A 27,804-nucleotide genomic window follows, 5' to 3' on the forward strand; every position below is an offset into this window, starting at 1 on the left:
CAGCTCAAATAAACAAAAAGAAACGACAATCCATCATTACTTTAAGACAGTGGTTACCAACCTTTTCTGAGTCAAGATCACTTTCGCAGTCAAAAAGCAAGCTGAGATCTACTGCTCAGATTCTTTTTTTTTGTTTTGTAGGAATGAGGTTTGGGCAAAACCATCAAGCACTATGATGAAATTGGCTCTCATGAGGACCACAAAAGGAAAGTAAGACGCAGAGTTACCTCCGCTGCAGAGGATAAGTTCATTACAGTTACCGGCCTCAGAAATTGAGTTCAAGTAACAGACACATCTCAACATCAACTGTTAAGAGGAGACTGTGTGAATCAGGCCTGGTCAAATTGCTGCAAAGAAACCACTACTAAAGGACACCAATAAGAAGAAGAGACTGGCTTGGGCCAAGAAACACGAGCAATGGACATTAGATCAGTGGAAATCTGTACTTTGGTCTGATGAGTCCAAATTTGAGATTTTTGGTTCCAACCGCTGTGTCTTTGTGAGATGCAGAGTAGGTGAACGGATGATCTCCGCATGTATGGTTCCCTCCGTGAAGCATGGAGGAGTAGGTGTGATGGTGTGGGGGTGCTTTGCTGGTGACACTGTTGGTGAGTTATTTAAAATTCAAGGCACACTAAACCAGCATGGCAACCACAGCATTCTGCAGTGAGACGCCATCCCATTTGGTTTGCGCTTAGTGGGACTATCATTTGTTTTTCAACAGGACAATGACGCAAACACACCTCCAGGCTGTGTAAGGGCTATTTGACCAAGGAGAGTGATGGAGTGTTGCATCAGATGACCAGGCCTCCACAATCACCTGACGTCAACCCAATTGAGATGGTTTGGGATGAGTTGGACCGCAGAGTGAAGGAAAAGCAGCCAACAAGTGCTCAGCATGGTTGAGTATCAGCTGGTTGAGAGAATGCCAAGAGTGTGCAAAGCTGTCATCAAGGCAAAGGGTGGCTACTTTGAAGAATCTAAAATCTAAAATATATTTTGATTTGTTTAACACTTTTTTGGTTTCTACATGATTCCATTTGTGTTATTTCATAGTTTTGATGTCTTCACTATTATTCTACAATGTAGAAACTAGTAAAAATAAAGAAAAACCCTTGAATGAGTAGGTGTGTCCAAACTTTTGACTGGCGCTGTATATTTAAATATAATTTAATTATTAAGCATATAGCCTCATTTCATCAATCTGCTGTATCATTCAAGCTTAAAACCTTAACTTCTTTCAACTAAGTAATTTCCTCTTTGATAACTCATGTAAAACATAGTCTTGCATGCCACCGTGAAAAAGCGTATTCACATTGCCCTCACATTAGATCCAAGATAGCGTAGCAGTCAGACGCTTTTTGTCCTCGTCTTGTTGTGGCCCGTGTATAAATCGTGTATATATCTTTTTTCTTCGCATATTTTTTAAATATTTTTCTTAACCTCAACTTCAACATACTCTCCTGCAATTCGTCTCACCCAATGTGGTATGGATCTGCTATTTTATTTACTTTGAACCGGAACCCCCAACAGAAGCTAGCCAGCTAACTAGCTACTAGCTAGTAGTCAGCTAGCCACTGCTAGCGGTCATCAGCTACCTTTAGCCCGGACAACTCTCGCCAGTCTGCACAGCGCAACTCAAACCAGAGCAAATCGGATGGTTTTTCTCCATATCTCCGGGTTCCCCCGCAACCTCTGAACCTTTTCACCTGGATCATTGCAGCTAGCTAGCTGTAACCGAGTGGCCACTCCTGGCTAACGTCTCTGTGCCGAAGCAAGAACCAATTAGCCTGGAGCTAGCCTTTGCTAGTGTTAGGGTTAAACTGGCTATTTTGTTTGCATAACCTATATAATATACCGGGGAAGCTATGCTACAATATTAAGTATATAAACTACGGATAAGTCAACTGCTGAAGACAAGAACTACAACCGGCGACAGGAAGTGCGTCACGAGGCTGGGACCAGCCTGCACGCCGACGATAGGAGGAGCAAGTTTAAACCACGCTCCTCCTCCCTCTGACAGGCCAGCATTGAGCGGGAACTATCTGTCAGAGTATATAAGAGAGAACATTAGGATGTGACGCTCTCTTCTCTGTCTGCCCTGCGTGGTGTCACAGCGAGACCGTATATATATATATGAACAACTTATTTACCATACACGTGTTTGCAATAATTAAAGAACAAAGAAAACTTGAGTTACTCTTTGCCAAATAATTTGTTCTAATACCAGATTTGAATTGACGCGACCTTACACTAGGCCCATCTCCCGGCTAGCCGAAGAGGTCCATCAGCCACTCCTTGGGCTACAATACCCATTTGGCCTGGACTCCCCGCCGACTCATCATGACTGAACTACCGACGTAATTCGACCGAGGGGGTTTTTCAACTGGCTCCTCTGTCGCAACATCCCCTGAATGCCCATCTGCTAGCCTGCTAGCCGCGGCCCGCTACCTGTCTAGAGCATACCAGACTGTTAGCTTAAGAGGCCCATCGGACAAATTCTTTGGCCACTATATCTATTTTTCCAATTGGCCTGGACCCTTTCACCACACGGAGCCCTGCTGATCCACGACGACTGGTCTGCCGACGTTACAGCACAAGGGGGCTACTACTAACTTCTTCCATCGCGACGTCCCTCTAAGGCCCTTCTGCTAGCTTGCCAGCCCCGGCCCGCTAGCTGCCTGAATCGCCGTGTCTCCGGCCCGCCTGAGCCACTCACTGGACCCCTATGATCACTCAGCTACGCATGCCTCTCCCTAATGTCAATATGCCTTGTCCATTGCTGTTTTGGTTAGTAATTATTGCCTTATTTCACTGTAGAGCCTCTTGCCCTGCTCAATATGCCTTAGATAACCCTTTAGTTCCACCTCCCACACATGCAGTGACCTCATGATGTTTCTAGAGACAATATCTCTTTCATTGTCGCTCAGTGCATAGGTTTACCTCAACTGTATTCACATCCTACCATACCTTTGTCTGTATATTATGCCTTGAATCTATTCTACCATGCCCAGAAACCTGCTCCTTTTACTCTCTGTTCCGAACGTACTAGACGACCAGTTCTTATAGCCTTATAGCCCATACACTTATCCTACTCCTCTGTTCCTCTGGTGATGTAAAAGTTAATCCAGGCCCTGCAGTGCCTAGCTCCACTCCCACTCTCCAGGCACTCTCATTTGTTGACTTCTGTAACCGTAAAAGCCTTGGTTTCATGCACGTTAACATTATAAGCCTCCTCCCTAAGTTTCTTTTATTCACTGCCTTAGCACACACTGCCAATCCAGATGTCCTAGCCGTGTCTGAATCCTGGCTTAGGAAGACCACCAAAAACTCTGAAATTTCCATCCCTAACAATAACATTTTCCGACAAGATAGAACTGCCAAAGGGGGTGGAGTTGCAATCTACTGCAGAGATAGCCTGCAGAGTTCTGTCTTACTATCCAGGTCTGTGCCCAAACAATTTCAAAATGCACCTTTCCAGAAAGAAGTCTTTCACCGTTACCGCTTGCTATAGACCACCTTCTGCCCCCAGCTGTGTCCTAGACAGCATATGTGAATTGATTGCCCCCCGTCTATTTTCAGAGCTTGTGCTGTTATGTGACCTAAACTGGGACATGCTTAACACCCCAGCCATCCTACAATCTAAGCTTGATGCCCTCAATCTCACACAAATTATCAATGAACCTACCAGCTACAACCCCAAATCCGTAAACACTGGCACCCTCATAGATATCATCCTAACCAACCTGCCCTACAAATACACCTCTGCTGTCTTCAACCAGGATCTCAGCGATCACTGCCTCATTGCCTGCATCCGTAACGGGTCTGCAGTCAAACGACCACCCCTCATCACTGTCAAACGCTCCCTAAAACACTTCAGCGAGCAAGCCTTTCTAATCGACCTGGCCGGGGTATCCTGGAAGGATATTGGCCTCATTCTGTCAGTAGAGGATGCCTGGTTATTCTTTAAAAGTGCTTTCCTCACAATCTTAAATTAGCGCGCCCCATTCAAAAAATGTAGAACCAGTAACAGATATAGCCCTTGGTTCACACCAGACCTGACTGCCCTTGACCAGCACAAAAACATCCTGTGGTGTATTGCATTAGCATCGAATAGCCCCCGCGATATGCAACTTTTCAGGGAAGTTAGGAACCAATATACACAGGCAGATAGGAAAGCAATGGCTAGCTTTTTCAAACAGAAATTTGCATCCTGTAGCACAAACTTCAAAAAGTTCTGGGACACTGTAAAGTCCATGGAGAATAAGAGCACCTCCTCCCAGCTGCCCACTGCACTGAGGCTAGGAAACACTGTCACCACCGATAAATCCGCGATAATTGTGAATTTCAATAAGCATTTTTCTACGGCTGGCCATGCTTTCCACCTGGCTACATCTACCACGGTCAACAGCCCTGCATCCCCCACAGCAACTTGCCCAAGCCTCCCCCATTTCTCCTTCAACCATATCCAGATAGCTGATGTTCTGAAAGAACTGCACAATCTGGACCCCTACAAATCAGCCGGGCTAGACAATCTGGACCCTCTCTTTCTAAAATTATCCGCTGAAATTGTTGCAACCCCTATTACTAGCCTGTTCATCCTCTCTTTTATATCGTCTGAGATCCCCAAAGATTGGAAAGCTGCCGCGGTCATCCCCCTCTTCAAAGGGGGAGACACTCTAGACCCAAACTGCTACAGACCTATATCTATCCTACCCTGCCTTTCTAAGGTCTTTGAAAGCCAAGTTAACAAACAGATCACCGACAATTTAGAATCCAACCGTACCTTCTCCGCTATGCAATCTGGTTTCCGAGCTGGTCATGGGTGCACCTCAGCCACGCTCAAGGTCCTAAACAATATCATAACCGCCATCAATAAGAGACAATACTGTGCAGCTGTATTCATCGATCTGGCCAAGGCTTTCGACTCAATCACCATATTCTTATTGGCAGACTCAACAGCCTTGGTTTCTCAAATGACTGCCTCGCCTGGTTCACCAACTACTTACCAGAGTTCAGTATGTCAAATCGGGGGGCCTGTTGTCCGGACCTCTGGCAGTCTCTATGGGGGTGCCACAGGGTTCAATTCTCGGGCCGACTCTTTTCTCTGTATACATTCTCTGTATACATCAATGACGTTGCTCTTGCTGCTGGTGATTCTCTGATCCACCTCTACGCAGACGACACCATTCTGTATACTTCTGGCCCTTCTTTGGACACTGTGCTAACTAACGGTTCTGACTTAGAATATGTGGACAACTACAAATACCTAGGTGTCTGGTTAGACTGTAAACTCTCCTTCCAGACTCACATTAAGCATCTCCAATCCAAAATTAAATCTAGAATTGGCTTCCTATTTCGCAACAAAGCGTCCTTCACTCATGCTGCCAAACATAACCTCGTAAAACTGACTATCCTGCCGATCCTCGACTTTGGCAATGTCATTTACAAAAAAGCCTCCAACACTCTACTCAGCAAATTGGATGCAGTCTATCACAGTGCCACCCGTTTTGTCACCAAAACCCCATATACTACCCACCACTGCGACCTGTATGCTGTCGTTGGTTGGCCCTCGCATCATATTCATCGCCAAACCCACCAGGTCATCTGTAAGTCTTTGCTAGGTAAAGCCCCACTTTATGGCCACACCTCATAGTCTGTGTCCTCTCTAGGTTTCTTCCTAGGTTTTGGCCTTTCTAGGGAGTTTTTCCTACCCACCGTGCTTCTTCATCTGCATTGCTTGCTGTTTGGGGTTTTAAGCTGGGTTTCTGTACAGCACTTTGAGATATCAGCTGATGTAAGAAGGGCTATATAAATACATTTGATTTAATTTGATTTATCTCAGCTCACTGGTCACCATAGCAGCACCCACCCGTAGCACACGCTCCAGCAGGTATATTTCACTGGTCACCCCCAAAGCCAATTCCTCCTTCGGCCACCTTTCCTTCCAGTTCTCTGCTGCCAATGACTGGAACGAACTGCAAAAATCCCTGAATCTGCAGACTCATATCTCCCTCACTAGCTTTAAGCACCAGCTGTCAGAGCAGCTCACAGATCACTGCACCTGTACATTGATCATCTGTAAATAGCCCATCCAACTACCTCATCCCCATACTGTTATTTTTTTTAATTTTGCTCCTTTGCACCCCAGTATCTCTACTTGCACACTCATCTTCTGCACATCTATCACTCCAGTGTTTAATTGCTATATTTGTAATTATTTCACCACTATAGCCTTACCTCCCTTTTCCTACCTCATTTGCACACATTGTATATTTACTTTTTTCTTCTATTGTATTTTTGACTGTATGTTTGTTTATTCCATGTGTAACTCTGTGTTGTTGTTTGTGTCGCACTGCTTTGCTTTATCTTGGCCAGGTCGCAGTTGTAAATGAGAACTTGTTCTCAACTAGCCTACCTGGTTAAATAAAGGTGAAATAAAAATAAAAAGACTGCATCAGAGAACAAGCACACATAAACACCACAACTGCTACCTGTTTTCTAAAAGGCAGAGGCTGTGGATCCAACTTTTCTGGACCCCGCTTCTCGGATTTGCAACTACCTATGAGAACTTTTTAAAATATCTACCACTTCTTTCTGAGTGGACCCTCTACCATTCGTCATGAGTCAACGTAAACACCCTAATTGCCTCATCTGACTAAACACACTTCAGTGTATCCTTGCAAATGTTCAACCTCTCTAGTTACATGTTGTTCATCTGATTCAGTTTTTATAGAGATTGCGAATTCCTCATCTGATAAACCTCTACCACAACTTTCTGTCTCTAAGTGGTAGTATTCATTCCCAATATCTTGGGTGTCTGAGATTTGATTGGGCTGCACCACCGACACTCCATCATATGAACTCTTGGCTACATCAGGATGAAGATCAGAAGCAGGTTCTTTATCCTCAAAGCTTTGGAAGTTTATCAAATTAAGTTGGCAGTCTAAAGGTCTTCTCTGAGCAGTTGACATTCCCTCATTTAAACACTCCACAGGCAATAGGTTTTGTACCTGTGCCTCATTTACATTCTCTGTTTGTACCATTTTGTTTAATTTAACCATGTTGTCACTAGCAGTAGAATGTACTGTATCAATGTGTCAAAGTCCCCTTTAAGACTAAATCAGTTTTGCAATGGCTGTACTTGAACTCAACATAATTCTGCGTTGCATAGAAACGTAGCATATTCTACATCATTTTGACTATCTGGAGATAGGCCAATACAATCAAAGTGATAACATTTTGCACAGATATCACATGCTAGCATTGCTTGTTCAATGTTATTTGGTAATTTACAGAAACAAAACAGTGTTTCGGGTTTCTTAGGCTGTGTGACCCATTCCTCACCATTTATGTTTCACTGCATTTCCCCTACCCACTCTGTCTTTGATTGATATTTGTTTAAATTTGTTTATTGACTGTGTTGCACTGATTTAAGTTTGTGCTGTCATCCTCATCTCCTATCCCATTGCATATGGGTTAGGGGCTGGTCAACTCAACCTATTCCTAAAGCTGATTAACAAGACTTTGAATGTTATCTCTATTCTTGTCCCTCATATTCCTAAGATTCTGGACACTACGTTTAGTGACAATGGGTTTTCCAATTGGCCATTGCAATGTTTTGGCAACTTCCTCCCAAAATTGGAAATAAAAATGTTCATTATGCTGCATAACGGAATGTATTGTCATTAAAATAGCATGATTATCCCCAACATTCCCGCCACTACCATCCAATTTATGTTTCAGATTTGGTTGTTCAGCAGCATTATTTTCATTTATCAGCAGTTGTGTCAAATTATTGTGATCTATGCATTTATTAGTAGGTCAACACCACAGTTAACTCTATCACCACAGACAACTCCTACCATAGCACTAGGTCCACCCTTTACAAGTTTCTCCACCAACACCAGACCTCTGTGACCAGCTCCCTTCCCTAATTGATTCTATTTTATTCCATTATATTGTTGTTAAATCATTATTATATAGGCTATAATGAAATAACACCATATATAGATTCTATAGACCGTAGTGAGTAATCCCAACCCCACTTTTACTTCGACACCTAGAATAGTTTTCTCTCTGTAAACCAATATGTACACTGAGTATACAAAACATTAAGAACACCTGCTCTTTCCATGACATTGCTACACGGACTGAGTTGACCTTGTATCTTTATTGACCTTTTATTTCAGTATTGCACTGTGTCTATGCACACCACACACACACTGTCACTCCAACACACACACTCACTCCATAATTTGCTCACTCACACTGTCACGTCCTGACCAGTATAAGGGTTATTTGTTATTGTAGTTTGGTCAGGACCTGGCAGAGGGTATTTGTTTTATGTGGTTCGGGGTGGTGTTTTTGTAGAAGGGTATTTGATTTATGTATTCCGGGGTTTTTGGGCACTGTTCCTTGTTAACGGATTTCTATGTTTAGTCTAGTTATTTGTAGTTCTATGTTTAGGTTAATGGGGGGTCGGACTCTCAATTGGAGGCAGGTGCTTTCTCGTTGCCTCTGATTGAGAGTCCTATATATGGGTATGTGTTTGGTTTAGTGTTTGTGGGAGATTGTCTCTTGTTTTGCCTGTGTGAGCCTTACAAGACTGTTTCGTTGTTCGTGAGTTCTTCGTCGTTTATTATTTTGGTGTTCAACTTTAATTTATAAATAAATATCAAGATGAGCATCCACATCCCTGCTGCGTTTTGGTCCTCCTTTCCCGACGACAACCATGACACACACATAATATGCACATACATTTACACTGACTCTACACACCCACGCACATGCAAGCTGCTGCTTATATCCTGTTGCCTAGTCACCTTACCCCTATACATATCTACCTTCATTACTCCAGTATCCCTGCACATGTACAAATGGTATTGGAACTGAGTTTTTCCATATTTGCTGTATATAGTATGCTTACTTACTGTGTCACGTCCTGACCAGCAGAGGGAGTAATTGTATTAGTATTTGGTCAGGACGTGGCAGAAGGGTATTTGTTTTGTATGGTTTAGGTTGAGTGTGAATATTGTAGGGGTGTTTGATTTTATTTCCGGGTTTTGTATTTCTAGGTTAATTCTAGTTCTTTGTATTTCTATGTCTAGGTAATTGGGTGTTGGACTCTCAATTGGAGGCAGGTGTTTAGTTGCCTCTGAGTCCTATATATATGTAGTTTGTGGATAGTTGTATTTTGCACTGCTGTGAGTATTAGCCTGAAACTGTCGTTTTTTTTCTTGGTGTTCACATTTAAATAAAAAATTATGAACATGCAACCCGCTGCGCCTTGGTCTCATCAATACGACAGGCGTTACATACTGTAAATACTTTATTTCTTATTCTTTTTTCCCTAGTTGTCACACTCTGACCTCGGAGAGCTGTGTTTTCTCTGTTTAGTTAGGTCGGGGTGTGATAGGTGGGTGGGCATTCTGTTTTTTGTGTCTGTTTAGTTCTTGTTTTTCTGTCTGAGTTTTGGGATAATCTCCAATTAGAGGCAGCTGGTTTGTGTTGTCTCTAATTGGAGATCATATTTAAGTTGGGGTTTGTCTATGGGGTTTTGTGGGTAGTTTTCTGTTTTGTTCCTTGTAACCTGATAAGTGTTGACGGTCGTTTTTGGTTTGATTTAGTGTTTTCATTAAAGTAATATAAGCACTTTACACGCCGTGCCTTGGTCCCCTTTGTACGACCCACGTTACACTAGTAATACATTGTTATTGATTATTGCATTGTTGGCCTTTGAGTTTGCAAGAAAGGCATTTCGCTGTGCATGTGACATGAATGGAAACGTTAAATACAGACTATCTAGGTGAAAAAACTATCCACTTCAATCAGTGTAGATGAAGGGGAGGAGACATGTTAAATAAGGACTTTTAAGCCTTGAGACATAGTTTGTGTGCCATTCAGAAGGTGAAAGGGCAAGTCAAAAGATTTAAGAGCCTTTGAACAGGGTATGGCACCGGTTTGTGTCAAGAACTCCAATGCTGCTGGGTTTTTCACGCTCAACAGTTTCCTGTGTGTATCAAGAATATGGCAAGTGCTTGGCATCAGACCGCAAGCTGCTACAGAGGGTAGTGCGTACGGCCCAGTACACGGTAAAGTCTACATTTGTTGTATTCAGTGCATGTCAAAATCAAATTTTATTAGTCACATGCGCCGAATACAACAGGTGTAGACCTTACAGTGAAATTCTTACTTACGAGCCCCTAATCGACAGTGCAGTTTCAAAAATTACGGATTAGAATAAGAGATAAAAGTAACAAGTAATTAAAGAGGGGCAGTAAAAAACAATATATACAGGGGGGTGCCGGTACAGAGTGTGCGGGGGCACCGGTTAGTTGAGGTAGTAAAATCAGCAAAAAAAGAAACGTCCTCTCCCTGTCAACTGCGTTTATTTTCAGCAAACTTAACGTGTAAATATTTGAACATAAGATTCAACAACTGAGACACAAACTGAACAAGTTCCACAGACATGTGACTAACAGAAATGGAATAATGTGTCCCTGAACAAAGGGGGTCAAAATCAAAAGTAACAGTCAGTATCTGGTGTGGCCACCAGCTGCATTAAGTACTGCAGTGCATCTCCTCCTCATGGACTGCACCAGATTTGCCAGTTCTTGCTGTGAGATTTTACTCTTCCACCAAGGCACCTGCAAGTTTCCGGACAGTTCTGGGGCCCTAGCCCTCACCCCCCGATCCAACAGGTCCCAGACGTGCTCAATGGGATTGAGATCCGGGCTCTTCGCTGGCCATGGCAGAATACTGACATTCCTGTCTTGCAGGAAATCACACACAGAACGAGCAATATGGCTGGTGGCATTGTCATGCTGGAGGGCCATGTCAGGATGAGCCTGCAGGAAGGGTACCACATGAGGGAGGAGGATGTCTTCCCTGTAATGCACAGTGTTGAGATTGCCTGCAATGGCAACAAGCTCAGTCTGATGATGCTGTGACACACCGCCCCAGACCATGACGGACCCTCCACCTCCAAATCGATCCCGCTCCAGAGTACAGGCCTCGGTGTAACGCTCATTCCTTCTACGATAAATGCGAATCCGACCATCGTCCCTGGTGAGACAAAACCGTGACTCGTCAGTGAAGAGCACTTTTTGCTAGTCTTGTCTGGTCCAGCGATGGTGGGTTTGTGCCCATAGGCGACGTTGTTGCCACTGATGTCTGGTGAGGACCTGCCTTACAACAGGCCTACAAGCCCTCAGTACAGCCTCTCTCAGCCTATTGAGGACAGTCTGAGCACTGATGGAGGGATTGTGCATTCCTGGTGCAACTCGGGCAGTTGTTGTTGCCATCCTGTACCTGTCCCGCAGGTGTGATGTTCGGATGTACCAATCCTGTGCAGGTGTTGTTACACGTGGTCTGCCACTCCGAGGATAATCAGCTTTCCGTCATGTCTCCCTGTAGCGCTGTCTTAGGCGTCTCACAGTACGGACATTGCATTTTATTGCCCTGGCCACATCTGCAGTCCTCATGCCTCCTTGCAGCATGCCTAAGGCACGTTCAGGCAGATGAGCAGGGACCCTGGGCATCTTTCTTCTGGTGTATTTCAGAGTCAGTAGAAAGGCCTCTTTAGTGTCCTAAGTTTTTATAACTATGACCTTAATTGCCTACCGTATGTAAGCTGTTAGTGTCTAACGACCCTCCCACAGGTTCATGTTTATTAATTGTTTATGGTTCATTGAACATGCATTGGAAACAGTGTTTAAACCCTATACAATGAATATCTGTGACGTTATTTGGAGTTTATGTACATGTAGATAGAGTTAATTAAAGTGACTATGCATAGATTACAACAGAGAGTGGCAGTGGTGTGGGGGGGGGGTCAATATGAATAGTCTGGGTAGCCATTTGTTCAGGAGTCTTATGGCTTGGAGGTAGAAGCTGTTTAGAAGCCTCTTGGACCTAGACTTGGCGCTCCGGTACCTCTTGCCGTGTGGTAGCAGAGAGAACAGTCTATGACTAGGGTGGCTGGAGTCTTTGACAATTTTCAGGGACTTCCTCTGACACCGCCTGGTGTAGAGGTCCTGGATAGCAGGAATCTTGGCCCCAGTGATGTACTGGGCGGTTCACACTACCCTCTGTAGTGCCTTGCGGTCGGAGGCCGAGCATTTGCCACACCAGGCAGTGATGCAACCAGTCAGGATGCTCTCGATGGTGCAGCTGTAGAACCTTTTGAGGATCTGAGGACCCATGCCAAATATTTTCAGTCTCCTGAGGGGGAATAGGTTTTGTCATGCCCTTTTCACGACTGTCATGGTGTATTTGGACCATGCTAATTTGTTGGTGATGTGGACACCAAGGAACTTGAAGCTTTCAACCTGCTCCACTGCAGCCCCGTCGATGAGAATTGGGGCGTGCTCAGTCCTCTTTTTCCTGTAGTTCACAATCATCTCCTTTGTCTTGATCACGTTGAAGGAGAGGTTGTTGTCCTGGCACCACACGACCAGGTCTCTGACCTCCTCCCAATAGACTGTCTCGTTGTTGTCGGTGATCAGGCCTACCACTGTTGTATCATCAGCTAATTTAATGATGGTTTTGGAGTCGTGCCTGGCCGTGCAGTCATGAGTGAACAGGGAGTACAGGAGGGGGCTGAGCACGCACCCCTGAGGGGCCCCTGTGTTGAGGATCAGCGTGGCGGATGTGTTGTTACCTACCCTTACCACCTGGGGGCGGCCCGTCAGGAAGTCCAGGGTCCAGTTGCAGAGGGAGGTGTTTAGTCCCAGGGTCCTTAGCTTATTGATGAGCTTTGAGGGCACTATGTTGTTGAATGCTGAGCTGTAGTCAATGAATAGCATTCTCACATAGGTGATCCTTTTGTCCAGGTGGGAAAGGGCAGTGTGGAGTGCAATAGAGACTGCATCATCTGTGGATCTGTTGGGGCGGTATGCAAATTGGAGTGGGTCTAGGGCTTCTGGGTTGATGATGTTGATGTGAGCCATGGCCAGCCTTTCAAAGCACTTCATGGCTACAGACGTGAGTGCTACGGGTCGGTAGTCATTTAGGCAGGTTACCTTAGTGTTCTTGGGCACAGGCACTATGGTGGTCTGCTTAAAACATGTTGGAATTACAGACTCGGGCAGGGAGAGGTTAAAAATGTCAGTGAAGACACTTGCTAGTTTGTCAGAGAGTGCACACAGTACACGTCCTGGTAATCTGTCTGGCCCTGCGGCCTTGTGAATGTTGACCTGTCTCACCTGTCTCAAGGTCTTACATCGGCTGCGGAGAGCGTGATCACACAGTCTTCCGGTACAGCTGGTGCTCTCATGCATGTTTCCGTGTTATTTGCCTCGAAGCCAGCATAGAAGTCATTTAGCTAATTCGGTAGGCTCGTGTCACTGGGCAGCTCTCGGCTGTGCTTCCCTTTGTAGTCTGTAATGGTTTGTAGGCCCTGCCACATGTGACGAGCATCAGTGCCAGTGTAGTACAACTCGATCTTAGTCCTGAATTGACATTTTGCCTGTTTGATCGTTCGTCGGAGGGCATAGCAGGATTTCTTATAAGCTTGAGTCCCGCTCCTTGAAAGCGGAAGCTCTAGCCTTTAGCTCAGTGCGGATGCTGCCTGTAATCCATGGTTTTTGGTTGGGGTATGTTCGTACGTTCACTGTTAGGACGACGTCATCGATGCACTTATTGATGAAGCCAATGACAGATGTGGTGTACTCCTCAATGCCATTGGAAGAATCCCGGAACATATTCCAGTATGTGCTAGCAAAACAGTCCTGTAGCTTACCATCTACTTCATCTGACCACTTTTTTATTGATCCAGTCACTGGCGCTTCCTGCTTTCATTTTAGCTTGTAAGCAGGAATCAGGTTGATAGAATTATGGTCAGATTTGCCAAATGGAGGGCAAGGGAGAGCTTTGAATGTATCTCTGTGTGTGGAGTATAGGTGGTCCAGAGTTATTTTCCCTCTGGTTGCATATTTAACATGTTGATAGAAATTAGGTAAAACTGATTTAAGTTTCCCTGCATTAAGGTCCCCGGCTACTAGGAGTTTTTGTTTGCTTATGGTGGAATACAGCTCATTTAATGCTATCTTAGTGCCAGCCTCTGACTGTGGTGGTATGTAAACATCTACAACGAATATAGATGAAAACTCTCTCGGTAGGTAATGTGGTCTGCAGCTCATCATGAGAAACTCTACCTCAGGCGAGCAATAGCTCGAGACTTCCTTAGATATCGTTCACCAGCTGCTGTTCACAAAAATACGTAGACCACCGCCCCTTGTCTTACCAGACGCCACTGTTCTATCTTGACGGTACATCGTATAACCAGCCAGCTGTATGTTGATAGTGTCGTCGTTCAGCCACAACTCCGTGAAGCATAAGATGTTACAGTTTTTATTGTCCCGTTGGTAGTTTAATCTTCCCAATAACTTGGCCATTTTATTGTCCAAAGATTGCATGTTTGCGAGCAGAATTGAGGGGAGTGGGGGTTTATTTGATCGCCTCCTACTCTCAGAAGGTAGCCTGCTCTCCGGCCTCTCTTTCTCTGCCTCCTCTTCACGCAGATCACTGGGGTCTGGGCCTGGGCCTGTTCCCGAGGGAGTCGTATATCCTCCACGACAGGCTCGTCAGAGTTGTGAAAGAAGAAAAAGGATTCTGCTAGTCCGTGGTGAATCAAATAAAATGTGATTTCAATGGTCCATCACCCCAAGGACATCCAACCAACTTGACACAGCTGTAAGGAAGCATAGAGCAACTCAATATTATGAAGGTGTTCATAATGTTTGGTATATCCAGTGTTTTTCATATAGTGTATTGTATTGGGGGCATATATTTTACCTTGGAACATGTTTTAAAACCCACATTTAATGTAAATGTCAATTAAATATGAACAAATATGAATCATTGTTAATGTTTACACAATTTTCCATATCATGAATAAATACAGGTAATGACACTTCTACTATTAAGTGGGAAACCTTTATTTTTAACATTTTCGAAATCCGTGATCTGTTTTAGTGTTGCTGACGAGACGATGCTTCAAAAAGCGCGACAGCTATTTCATTCCGGGAGGTTGGCCCCGTTTTCGATCCAGTTCTAGAAAGCTACCCAAGCTCACTGCACAGTAGAGGTAAGCGTGCTATTTAGAACAGTTATTTTGCACATGGTGGGTTTGAATAAAAACGGCTTTACTAACTTGCACTTTCTGCTTTTAAAGTATCTTGTGTAGGCTCTACAAGCTAGCTATCTAGCATTTCGTCACTCACAGCTAGCCTCACCATCCCCCTGCTAACTAGCAAGCTACTTGCATCGTTTTCTTAGAAGATGCAAGCCGAACAACATAACTGTCAGGGCACCGTCATCTCCTCCCCGGTTGAAAACAAGCTTGCTTATCGTATTGAGCCAAAATCTTATTATTGGAGGAGTCTAGTTAACTAGCTACGTTAGCTGAGCCATAAACCATCTCTGGCTATGTCAACAAGCTTCTTTGCGCTGACTTTGACAGCGTGAGATCACACAACCACCCATTCAATAGCAAAATGTGCAGCTATTAAATCTTTATAAATCAATGGCCCATTTTAATACATGGTAGTATATTCTGTCGACGTCGGCCATAGCCGAAGGACCCGCCCGGCATCACGGCAATATGATAGTGGAATCACAGACAGAACTGGTAAGAAGGGTTAGTTATTGAATCAATAAGGCCCCCGAGGGGGTGAATATGGCCAATAAACCACGGCTAAGGGCTTTTCTTAGGCATGAGGCAACGGTGAGTATATTGGCCATTTACTCCTCCCAGGTCCCGTATTGATATTATAAACTGGATACCAACTTAATTAGAGCAGTAAAAATACATGTTTTGTCATACCGTGATATACCACAACTGTCAGCCAATCATCATTCAGGGCTTGAACCACCATTATAAACTGGGAGGGTCGAGCCCTGAATGCTGATTGGCTGCCAGCTGTGGTATATCAGACCATATACCATGGGTATGCCAATATCAGACCATATATGGTTTGCCTTCAAAATAAAAGTCCCCATTGAAACTGATGCTAATGGAAAACTGAAAACGTGCCACAATTGGACTAGATAATGTTTAGGGCTGACTCCATTTAGTCAACTGGTCGATTGTTTGGTCGATAGGCTGTTGGTCGGCCAAGTTTTTTTTAGTCGAGCAGCCGTATTTATTCATTTTTCATGGTGTACAAGACACCTGTCTGTTTCGCGACAGTCTCACTGGACTAATCCATTGCGTAGGCCACGGGGATGGCACAGTCCACATGTGATACTGAAATTGTATATGGTTATATTATGGGAAAATAATTGTGCAACACTAATAAATCGAATATTATTTTATAACAAATGCGCTTTCTCCCGCGTTGGATATGGTTGCTATCCATGGTTTTGAAACAATCTTTGGTGCCCTGTAGAATTGGCGCCTTTCCCTATGTTGCAATGTGCATAATAGCAAAATTAACCAGCATATTGGGATTGAGAACAATGCGGCGGATGTAGTGGCAGCAAGGACAAGGAAAAGGGTCGTCGGATAATGCACAAAACACCATCTGTAATTTTAGTCCCGTCCGAATCAGCCATGTCAGTAATTTGTACGTGGCAGGAGAGTAACAATTCCAGCCAGAGTAACCTACTGTATTTTTGCGAACTCCAAGGTCCTCTGATAATACTAGCCCCGTGCGAATCGACATCCTTGTGTTTTCAGAGAAATGTCTGAGTTTGACAGGTGTTGCTCACGGTTTGAGCAAGAGAACAATAACTGATTTGATAAATTGAACGAAGTGCTGCGCATAGCTTATATATGGAGGGCCTACATGTATTAACTTACAGTGAATGCTTTTGTTCATATGTTTTGTGTGTATGAATTGAATATTGCCAAATGCATCAGTAAAAAATATTATGGCTATTTAATGTAACCCTTGCTGTTAATAGATTGGAAAGCAGCATCCAACAGACATAAACATTTGGAAATGACACATCCAAAGCCTACAAATGCAGTGCAAGTACACTGTTTAGCTCACACCTGAAGGCTGCGGGGCATTTAGGACGTCTACTGCAGATCGCTAAAATATCCTAAAGATTATGATCACACATTTTCAATTTAAATATTATGGCGACACTATACAAAAAGATGGATTAGAAACTTGGGAACCAAGCTAGAGGTCGACCGATTATGATTTTTCAACGCCGATACCGATTATTGGAGGACCCAAAAAAAGCAGATACCGATTAATTTGCCAATTTATTATAATAATTTTTTAAATATATATATATATATATATATATATATATATATACACTGCTCAAAAAAATAAAGGGAACACTTAAACAACACAATGTAACTCCAAGTCAATCACACTTCTGTGATATCAAACTGTCCACTTAGGAAGCAACACTGATTGACAATACATTTCACATGCTGTTGTGCAAATGGAATAGACAACAGGTGGAAATTAGGCAATTAGCAAGACACCCCAATAAAGCAGTGGTTCTGCAGGTGGTGACCACAGACCACTTCTCAGTTCCTATGCTTCCTGGCTGATGTTTTGGTCACTTTTGAATGCTGGCGGTGCTTTCACTCTAGTGGTAGCATGAGATGGAGTCTACAACCCACACAAGTGGCTCAGGTAGTGCAGCTCATCCAGGATGGCACATCAATGCGAGCTGTGGTAAGGTTTGCTGTGTCTGTCAGCATAGTGTCCATAGCATGGAGGCGCTACCAGGAGACAGGCCAGTACATCAGGAGACGTGGAGGAGGCCGTAGGAGGGCAACAACCCAGCAGCAGGACCGCTACCTCCGCCTTTGTGTGCAAGGAGGAGCAGGAGGAGCACTGCCAGAGCCCTGCAAAATGACCTCCAGCAGGCCACAAATGTGCATGTGTCTGCTCAAACGGTCAGAAACAGACTCCATGAGGGTGGTATGAGGGCCCGACGTCCACAGGTGGGGGTTGTGCTTACAGCCCAACACCGTGCAGGACGTTTGGCATTTGCCAGAGAACACCAAGATTGGCAAATTCGCCACTGCCGCTCTGTGCTCTTCACAAATGAAAGCAGGTTCACACTGAGCACATGTGACAGACGTGACAGAGTCTGGAGACGCCGTGGAGAACGTTCTGCTGCCTGCAACATCCTCCAGCATGACCGGTTTGGCGGTGGGTCAGTCATGGTGTGTGGTGGCATTTCTTTGGGGGGGCCGCACAGCCCTCCATGTGCTCGCCAGAGGTAGCCTGACTGCCATTAGGTACCGAGATGAGATCCTCAGACCCCTTGTGAGACCATATGCTGGTGCGGTTGGCCCTGGGTTCCTCCTAATGCAAGACAATACTAGACCTCATGTGGCTGGAGTGTTTCAGCCATTCCTGCAAGTGGAAGGCATTGATGCTATGGACTGGCCCGCCCGTTCCCCAGACCTGAATCCAATTGAGCATATCTGGGACATCATGTCTCGCTCCATCCACCAACGCCACGTTGCACCACAGACTGTCCAGGAGTTGACGGATGCTTTAGTTCAGGTCTGGGAGGAGATCCCTCAGGAGACCATCCGCCACCTCACCAGGAGCATGCCCAGGCATTGTAGGGAGGTCATACAGGCACGTGGAGGCCACACACACTACTGAGCCTCATTTTGATTTGTTTTAAGGACATTACATCAAAGTTGGATTAGCCTGTAGTGTGGTTTTCCACTTTAATTTTGAGTGTGACTCCAAATCCAGACCTCCATGGGTTGATAAATTGGATTTCCATTGATTATTTTTGTGTGATTTTGTTGTCAGCACATTCGACTATGTAAAGAAAAAAGTATTTAAGATTATTTCATTCATTCAGATCTAGGATGTGTTATTTTGGTGTTCCCTTTATTTTTTTGAGCAGTGTGTGTGTGTGTGTATATATATTTGTAGTAATGACAATTACAATGAACACTTTTAACTAAATATAATACATAAATAGAATCTATTTAGTCTTAAATAAATAATGACACATGTTCAATTTGGTTTAAATAATGCAAAAACACAGTGTTGGAGAAGAAAGTAATAGTGCAATATGTGCCATGTAAAAAAGCCAAATTTAACCTCTCTAGGGTAGGAGGCAGTATTTGCACGGCCGAATAAAAAAACGTACCCGATTTAATCTGGTTATTACTACTGCCCAGAAACTAGAATATGCATATAATTGTTTGATTTGGATAGAAAATACCCTAAAGTTTCTAAAACTGTTTGAATGGTGTCTGTGAGTATAACAGAACTCATATGGCAGGCCAAAACCTGAGAAGATTCCAAACAGGAAGTGCCCTCTCTGACCATTTCTTGGCCTTCTATACCCTCTTGTCTAGCCCGGCTGATTTGTAGGGGGTCCAGATTTTGCAGCTCTTTCAAAACATCAGCTGAATGGATTTGGGAGAAGGAGAAATGGGGAAGGCTTGGGCGAGTAGCTGTGGGGGGTGCAGTGCTGTTGACTGCAGTAGGGGTAGCCAGGTGGAAAGCATGGCCAGCTGTAGAAAAATGCTTATTGAAATTCTCAATTATAGTGGGTTTATCGGTGGTGACAGAGTTTCCTATCCTCAGTGCAGTTGGGAGGAGGCGTTCTTATTCTCCATGGACTTTACAATGTCCCAGAACTTTTTGGGATTTGTGTTGCAGGAAGCAAATTTCTGCTTGAAAAAGCTAGCCTTAGCTTTTCTAACTGCCTGTGTATATTGGTTTCTAACTTCCCTGAAAAGTTGCATATCACGGGGGCTGTTTGATGCTAATGCAGAATGCCATAGGATGTTTTTGTGTTGGTTAAGGGCAGTCAGGTCTGGGGAGAACCAAGGGCTATATCTGTTCCTGGTTCTAAATTTCTTGAATGGGGCATGCTTATTTAAGATGGTGAGGAAGGCATTTAAAAAAAATAACCAGGCATCCTCTACTGACGGGATGAGGTCAATATCCTTCCAGGATACCAGGGCCAGGTCGATTAGAAAGGCTTGCTCGCTGAAATGTTTCAGGGAGCGTTTGACAGTGATGAGTGGGGGTCGTTTGACCGCTGACCCATTACGGATGCAGGCAATGAGGCAGTGATTGCTGAGATCTTGGTTGAAAACAGCAGAGGTGTATTTAGAGGGCAAATTGGTTAGGATGATATCTATGAGGGTGCCAGTGTTTACGGCTTTGGGGTGGTACCTGGTGGATTCATTAATAATTTGTGTGAGATTGAGTGCGTCAAGCTTGGATGTAGGATGGCTGGGGTGTTAAGCATGTCCCAGTTTAGGTCACCTAGTAGCACGAGCTCTGAAGATAGAATGGGGGGGCAATCAGTTCACATTTGGTGTCCAGAGCACAGCTGGGGGCCGAGGGTGGTCTATAGCAGGCGGCAACGGTGAGAAACTTGTTTTTAGAGAGATGGATTTTTAAAAGTAGAAGTTCAAATTGTTTGGGTACAGACCTGGATAGTAGCCTGCAGAGTTCTGTCCTATCTCTGCAGTAGATTGCAACACCGCCCCCTTTGGCCGTTCTATCTTGTCTGAAAACGTTGTAGTTAGGGATGAAGATTTCATTGTTTTTGGTGGACTTCCTAAGCCAGGATTCAGACACGGCTAGGACATCCGGGTTGGCAGAGTGTGCTAAAGCAGTGAATAAAACAAACTTAGGGAGGAGGCTTCTAACGTTAACATGCATGAAACCAAGACTATTACGGTTACAGAAGTCATCAAAAGAGAGCTAGGTAGGCACTGCAGGGCCTGGATTCACCTCTACATCACCAGAGGAACAGAGAAGTATGAGGATAAGGGTACGGCTAAAAGCTATAAGAATTGGTCATCTGTGACGTCCGGAATAGAGAGAAAAAGGAGCAGGTTTCTAGGGGCGATAAAATAGCTTCATGGTATAATGTACAGACAAAGGTATGGTAGGATGTAAATACAGTGGAGGTAAACCTAGGCATTTAGTGATGATGAGAGAGATATTGTCTCTAGAAACATCATTGAAACCAGAAGATGTCATAGGATGTGTGGGTGGTGTAACTGGGAGGTTGGATAAGGCTATAATGAGCAAGGCTAGAGGCTCTACAGTGAAATAAGCCAATAGTCACTAACCAGAACAGCAATGGACAAGGTATATTGACATTAAGGAGAGTCATGCTTAGCCGAGTGATCAAAGGGTCCAGTGAGAGTTAGATAGCTAGCCGGGCCATGGGTAGCAAGATGGAGGGAGGTCTGTTTTTAGCCACCTCGTGCGATTCCATTTGTAGATTAGTGGGGTTCCATGTGGTAGGGGGGACCAGTCCAATTGGCAAAATAGTTAGTTATAGTGGCCCAAGAAAATTGTCCGATAGACCTATTCAGATAGCAGCCGATGAGACAGCTAACGATTAGCGGGCCGCAGATGGGCATTCGGGTTAAGTCGCGACGGAGGTGCCAGTTGGATAACTCCCTCGGGCAGATAACGTCGGTGGTCCAGTCGTGAAGGCCCGATGGGGCTCCGCATCGGCAGTAAAATGGGTCCGGATAGGTGATTGTAGCCCAGGAGAGGCTGATGGAACTCTTCAGCTGGCTAGCTCCGGAATAGCCCAGGAGTGGCTATATGAAAGTTGGTGGTTCAATATCCCCAGTTCTTCAATATTCCCAGTTAAGAAGTTTAAGGTTGTAGTTATTATAGGACTATTTCTCTCTATACCATTTGCATTTCATATACCTTTGACTATTGGATGTTCTTATACGCACTTTAGTATTGCCAGCCTAATCTCGGGAGTTGATAGGCTTGAAGTCATAAACAGAGCTGTGCTTCAAGAGCTGCTGGCAAACGCAGTAAAGTGCTGTTTGAATGAATGCTTACGAGCCTGCTGCTGCCTACCACCGCTCAGTCAGACTGCTCTATCAAATCAAAGACTTAATTATAATATAATAAACACAGAAATACGAGTCTTTGGTCATTAATATGGTCAAATCTGGAAACTATAATTTCGAAAACAGACCATTTATTCTTTCAGTGAAATACGGAACCGTTCCCTTTTTCATTGAACGTGTGGCAACCCTAAGTCTAAATATTGCTGTTACATTGCACAACCTTCAATGTTACGTCATAATTATATAAAATTCAGGCAAATTAGTTCAGTTCGCAACGAGCCAGGCGGCCCAAACTGACTCTGCTTGCACTGAACGCAAGAGAAGTGACACAATTACCCTAGTTAATATTGCCTGCTATCATGAATTTCTTTTAACTAAATATGCAGCTTTAAAAAATATATACTTCTGTGTATTGAATTTAAGAAAGGCATTAATGTTTATGGTTAGGTACATTTGTGCAAAGATTGTGCTTTTTTTCGGCGATGCGCTTTTGTTAAATCATCACCCGTTTGGCAAAGTTGAAGTAGGATGTGATTCGATGATAAGCAAAATTGTCAATTTGTCACATCCCTTACTGTATAGCCTAACCTATGGATTGTGCACCCATGAAATGGGGTATCAGCCTACTCAGTGACACTCACAGAACACAACTGAATAGTTTACACGAATATTAGTGTCTTATAATGTGTACACAGAATCCATAGGTTAGGCTGTACATTGCAATATGAATGTTCAATACACAGGTTGACTGGTGAGCTTAATGTTGCAACTCTTTGCTTTATGAATGTGCAATAACCATAAAACACAATTTATATAAGGAATTGGCAACTCGTTCTCATTCTGAGAAATAAGCTAGTCCACTTGATTTCAACATGTGGACAGGCTAGCATGTTGTTCAAACAGTTGGAGACTAGAGTTAGGCGGTATCCAGATTTTCAGATAATCATCCTGGGATTTACAGTATTACCTGCTTAGTACACAAGGGGTCGCCAAAAATGCAAAAAAGCCCATTGGGCATCTAGTACAGGAATGCTAACAAAGTCAGCACAAGTAATAGTGAATTTCCATGGAGGCTGCTAGGTAAATACGATAACGAGCGCAAACGAAAATAAAGAAATTGCAAAGACAGGCAATTCAGCTCATAAAATTATACATATATAGGTAGAAGCTCCCGAATGTCATTTTTGATGAGTTTGGACAGTCACAAGCGAATGTGAATCAGACACGTTCAAATGAACAAAGTTTTGTCACATTCTTCTGAAGGAAGAACAGTACAGGCTCTGAAGCACGCCGTGTCTGTGGAGTCTGGAGGGTTCTCCAACCTTTTCTAGCATGAGAGATACTTTTTTTTAAATTAAACATGTCGTGAGCTACTCATTTTTCCCCTAGCTTTCAAATAGGCACATTCTTTTCTTCTCCTGCAACTCTTCCCCTGGTCCTTCGTGCACTAATTTCTCTTTTACACAATGTTTCTGCCAATATACCTGGTAAAATAATGCTTAATAAACAACTCTAAGGGGAGCCTTATAAAATCAGATTTTTTTCTCTCCAAAATTACATGTGTTTTTCAGTTAACATTTTCCTGGTTTTAGATTATTAAAAAAAAATTTAAAAAATTACTATTGTTCATAGAGAAACAACGGCATTAGATGTTCTGAGTCCATGTCAATGCTTAAATTACATCAGAATAATTACTTTTTTGGGGTCTAGAAGAAAACTAACACATCTGGATTTTTGAGTTTAATTGCACATCTAGCAAGTGAGGAATGTGCCATCTAATGTGCCGGTCTAGCGTTCTGTACTGCTGCTGCTGCTCATTTCATGGCAAAGTTTGCAAATAATACATACTCATGACATACTTCTGCCAGGTAAGTCTACTTTGCAGTTAACATTTTAATTGATAAGCTTTTGGGGAAAGTATTTCTGTCAACAACACAAAAAGGTTATCACATGAACTGGCTACACACAGAGCGATAGACAAATGCACTCACCACAGAGACAGACTGGCAATATTGCTAGAAATTAATTGGCAGATATTGTGTTAAATTTGGATTTTAAAGCCAGTAGTGGCTAACCAGGGGTGGGATAATGTGAATGTTGTGTTGATTAGATAGTAGCTCGGAGCGTCTGATACTTGTGAGATTTGTTGATGACAGTTTGTGGATCACGTGAAATGTTGGCGAGCTACTCGTACGTGGGCTTGCGATCGACCTGTTGGAGACCCCTGCGTTAGGGCAACGGGCCTGCCTGCTGTGCTTGGAGAAGAGAGGGAGGGGGGGTGTTCTCGGCCTGGAGCAGAGGTCTTGGTAAAACATTTTTACGAAAAGGGCATTTTCATAGACAAAAAACAAGATCAGTGATTGTTGCAAAAAAGCAAATTTAAACTATTTTGATCAAATAATCACATTATTAGTGGGTCTTATGGTTGTGGAAGGCTTATATGTAGCTAATGTCAGGGCTGGGCAATATGGCCAAAATGTGTCACAGTATGCAACAAAAAAAAGTTATTTGACGGTATTTTATGTTTTTGAATAATAAATGTTGTAAATTTGCTTTATCCATTCTGTTTTATACTGTTCTATTCAACTTCAATGGGCAAACAATCTAGGCCTTATTTTTAACTAAATGTTGCAATTGCGATTTTGACTTGCGATTTAGAGCAAAACACTTGTGTGAATTGTTGGAATCATGGAAATGGAATGATTATTCAAATTCTATAGTTAGAATATGATAGTGGGCACTTTGAATACAGTGTTTGACATGACAACGAATTAAAAATGTCAGGGAGGAGTTATTGTGAGAGGGTAGGAAACGAGGCCACATTAGCGGCTAATAAGATTTAGGACCAACTTGCTAATAAAATACCAACTAGCTGTTTGCAGATGTAAGAAACACAAACTAATAGTTTAATTATAGAACGCTAGTGGATTTATATTAAGAAGCAAAGTGAAAATCAACATTGTTGCATGTGCATTGTTGCATTTGGGCTCCTGAGTGGCGCAGTGGTCTAAGGCACTGCATCTCAGTGCTAGAGGCATCACTACAGACCCTATGCACAGATCTGAAAGGATTGTAGAAGAGCAACATGGCGGAAGGAAGCTCCACATATCGGTGGAGCAATCCCAATGCTTCTGTCTGTCCCTATCCCTTCAATCATGTAGTCACTGGACAGATAGCTATTGGAAGGGGTCAGGAAGGAACCAAAATTAACTCATTTCATTAGCACCTTGTGCATATGTCAAGGTAGTTCATCCACCATCCTTAGTGGAGTCTGACCCATATGGGATTTTTGGATCCGATTTTAGAGTGGAAATATTCACCAATAACCAATATTTGCTGATCATTTTGTATTATTGTAGCTGGAATAAAACATTTAAAAAATGTATTGGTATTTAGCTATTTTTGCATCGATTGTAGGACTGTAGCCACTGAATTCTGATAGTTGTCACTTGAAAGGAAAACCATAAAAATGTTTTGCTGCTGCCTCTCGCCCGAAGCGTTGTCTCAGTTAACGGCTTTTACATTTTAAATGGTGAGGGTTAAGGTTTGGGTTAGGTTAAGGTTAGCTAGCTAGCACTCGTGATGGAAATGAGGGTGGCAAAATGTGAATTTCGACCAGTCACTGACTAGTGACAAGCCATACATCAAAATTGTTGGGCTCCAGAGTGGTGCAGCAGTCTAAGGCACTGCATCTCAGTGCTAGAGGTGTCACTACAGACCCTGGTTCGATCCCGGGCTGTATCACAACTGGCCGTGATTGGGAGTCCCATAGGGCGGTGCACAATTGCGCCAGTGTCGTCCGGGTTAGGGTTTGGCCGGGGTAGGCTGTCATTGTAAAATAAGAATTTGTTCTTAACTGACTTGCATAGTTAAATTAAGGTTAAATAAATGAATGAAAACGTAGCTACGAAGCGCTACTTTGTAACCTATCTTTTTTATTTATTTTTATGTTTCTGAAAACATTTGAATGACAGAGGTTGAGGAATAGACTTCGCAAAGAGCAAATTTAACACACCAGATTTCGCGGGCTTCACTAAAGGGCTGTAACGTTAACGTAACCACAGAGTTGAATGGCACTTGCTTTACATTTGGGCATAGCATCCAAGCTTTTATCTACTCAGCACTCCCCGTAGAAGCAGTAACAGTTTAGTTCACAGTAGTTTTCTCCTCTCCGACTGGTGTAGTTGCATTGGGTGATCGTGTCCAGTCTTGCTATAGCGCCAAGGCAAAATAGGCTAATAGCCATGTTTAGAGCGCCCTCTTCAGACAAATAATGAAATGCAAAAAAAAGTCTAACTCATTGAACACATTTTTTTCAGAGCGTTTTCCCCGCATCATATATCAGTCCTTTTTGGTGGATTACATTTATGAAGCAAATACATCCGTAAAAGGCTAATATCGGGCGATTTAAAAAAAAAACAAAAAAAATACAAAAAATAAAAAAAATAAAATAAACAATTATAATAATAATAAAAAAATCTTGTATTTATTTTTTAAATTATTTTAATATTTTATTTTTTTAAATGATTTTTAAATCTATTTTTTTATTTTTTTATTATATATATATTTTTCATTATTTTTATATTTTTAAAATCGGTTGGGCTTTAATGCACAGAAATTGGTATTTTCTAAGCCCATCGACCCACCACCACCCACTTCCCTCCATATCTGATGCACATTGTGTTTACTGAAGGTTGACAGGTTGGGTGTGGCTCAACATCAAACTGTTCCAACCATAAGACTTTTAAACACTGAAGTTCCTCCTGGCATGTATGTGTTTTACATTCTTGGTGTGTGTATTTTAGTTTTGCATTCTTGATGGAATCAAAAACAAGGTTGAGGTCATCACTGGTGTCACCAGAGGGACGGCTGTTGCGGTGACTGTATTACCACCACACCGGCAGTCATGAGTCATGACCGCAGTAAAACTCCACGTGACCGTTGAGTCATGGTAATCTCCTTTTATGCACTCTGGACATGCTTTGGTAGGACCCAACTTGCTAATGACCATCAGACCCTAATGGCCTGGTACTCAGGGCTCTATTGTCCCTCTAACTACTCTAACATCAATGCAAATGAAATCAATAATTACATGAAACAATTATCATCAAAACGGTATCCTGCTTTTAAAACTCACCTCAATGTGATGATCAATTTGAAGAAAGAAGTTCAACAGCAGGTTGAAACTGATTGTAAAACATGGTCGTTGTGGATGTTTCAAAGCCTAACACAATGGACAGCGATTTCTAAGGTGGTGATTCATTCAAAACACCATACACATATTAGAGCTAATGCATACACATAGGCTCATGAGCCCAAGCCTGGGGGGGAAAAATACGTAATTATGACTATACTTTGTACAATACAGTCGTGGCCAAAAGTTTTGAGAATGACACAAATATTAATTTCCACAAAGTTTGCTGTTTCAGTGTCTTTAGATATTCTTGTCAGATGTTACTATGGAATACTGAAGTATAATTACAAGCATTTCATACGTGTCAAAGGCTTTTATTTACAATTACTTGAAGTTGATGCAAAGAGTCATTATTTGCAGTGTTGACCCTTCTTTTTCAAGACCTCTGCAATCCGCCCTGGCATGCTGTCAGTTAACTTCTGGGCCACATCCTGACTGATGGTAGCCCATTCTTGCATAATCAATGCTTGGAGTTTGTCAGAATTTGTGGGGTTTTGTTTGTCCACCCGCCTCTTGAGGATTGACCACAAGTTCTCAATGGGATTAAGGTCTGGGGAGTTTCCTGGCCATGGACCCAAAATATTGATGTTTTGTTTCCCGAGCCACTTAGTTATCACTTTCGCCTTATGGCAAGGTGCTCCATCATGCTGGAAAAGGCATTGTTCGTCACCAAACTGTTCCAGGATGGTTGGGAGAAGTTGCTCTCGGAGGATGTGTTGGTACCATTCTTTATTCATGGCTGTGTTCTTAGGCAAAGTTGTGAGTGAGCCCACTCCCTTGGCTGAGAAGCAACCCCACACATGAATGCTCT

General features: G+C 43.2%; 1 protein-coding gene across 1 annotated transcript in view; it reads left to right on the forward strand.

Moving 5' to 3' along the window:
• Positions 1-14,980: 14,980 nt before the first annotated feature.
• Positions 14,981-27,804, forward strand: part of LOC106562832 (spectrin alpha chain, non-erythrocytic 1) — a 73,673-nt gene continuing 60,849 nt past the window's right edge. The window contains exon 1 of the mRNA XM_014127867.2: positions 14,981-15,091. The gene's annotated coding sequence lies outside the window, so the exon portion shown is untranslated. The remainder of the gene's footprint in view (positions 15,092-27,804) is intronic.

This window comes from Salmo salar, chromosome ssa11 (assembly GCF_905237065.1).
Source record: "Salmo salar chromosome ssa11, Ssal_v3.1, whole genome shotgun sequence".
NCBI lineage: Eukaryota > Metazoa > Chordata > Actinopteri > Salmoniformes > Salmonidae > Salmo > Salmo salar.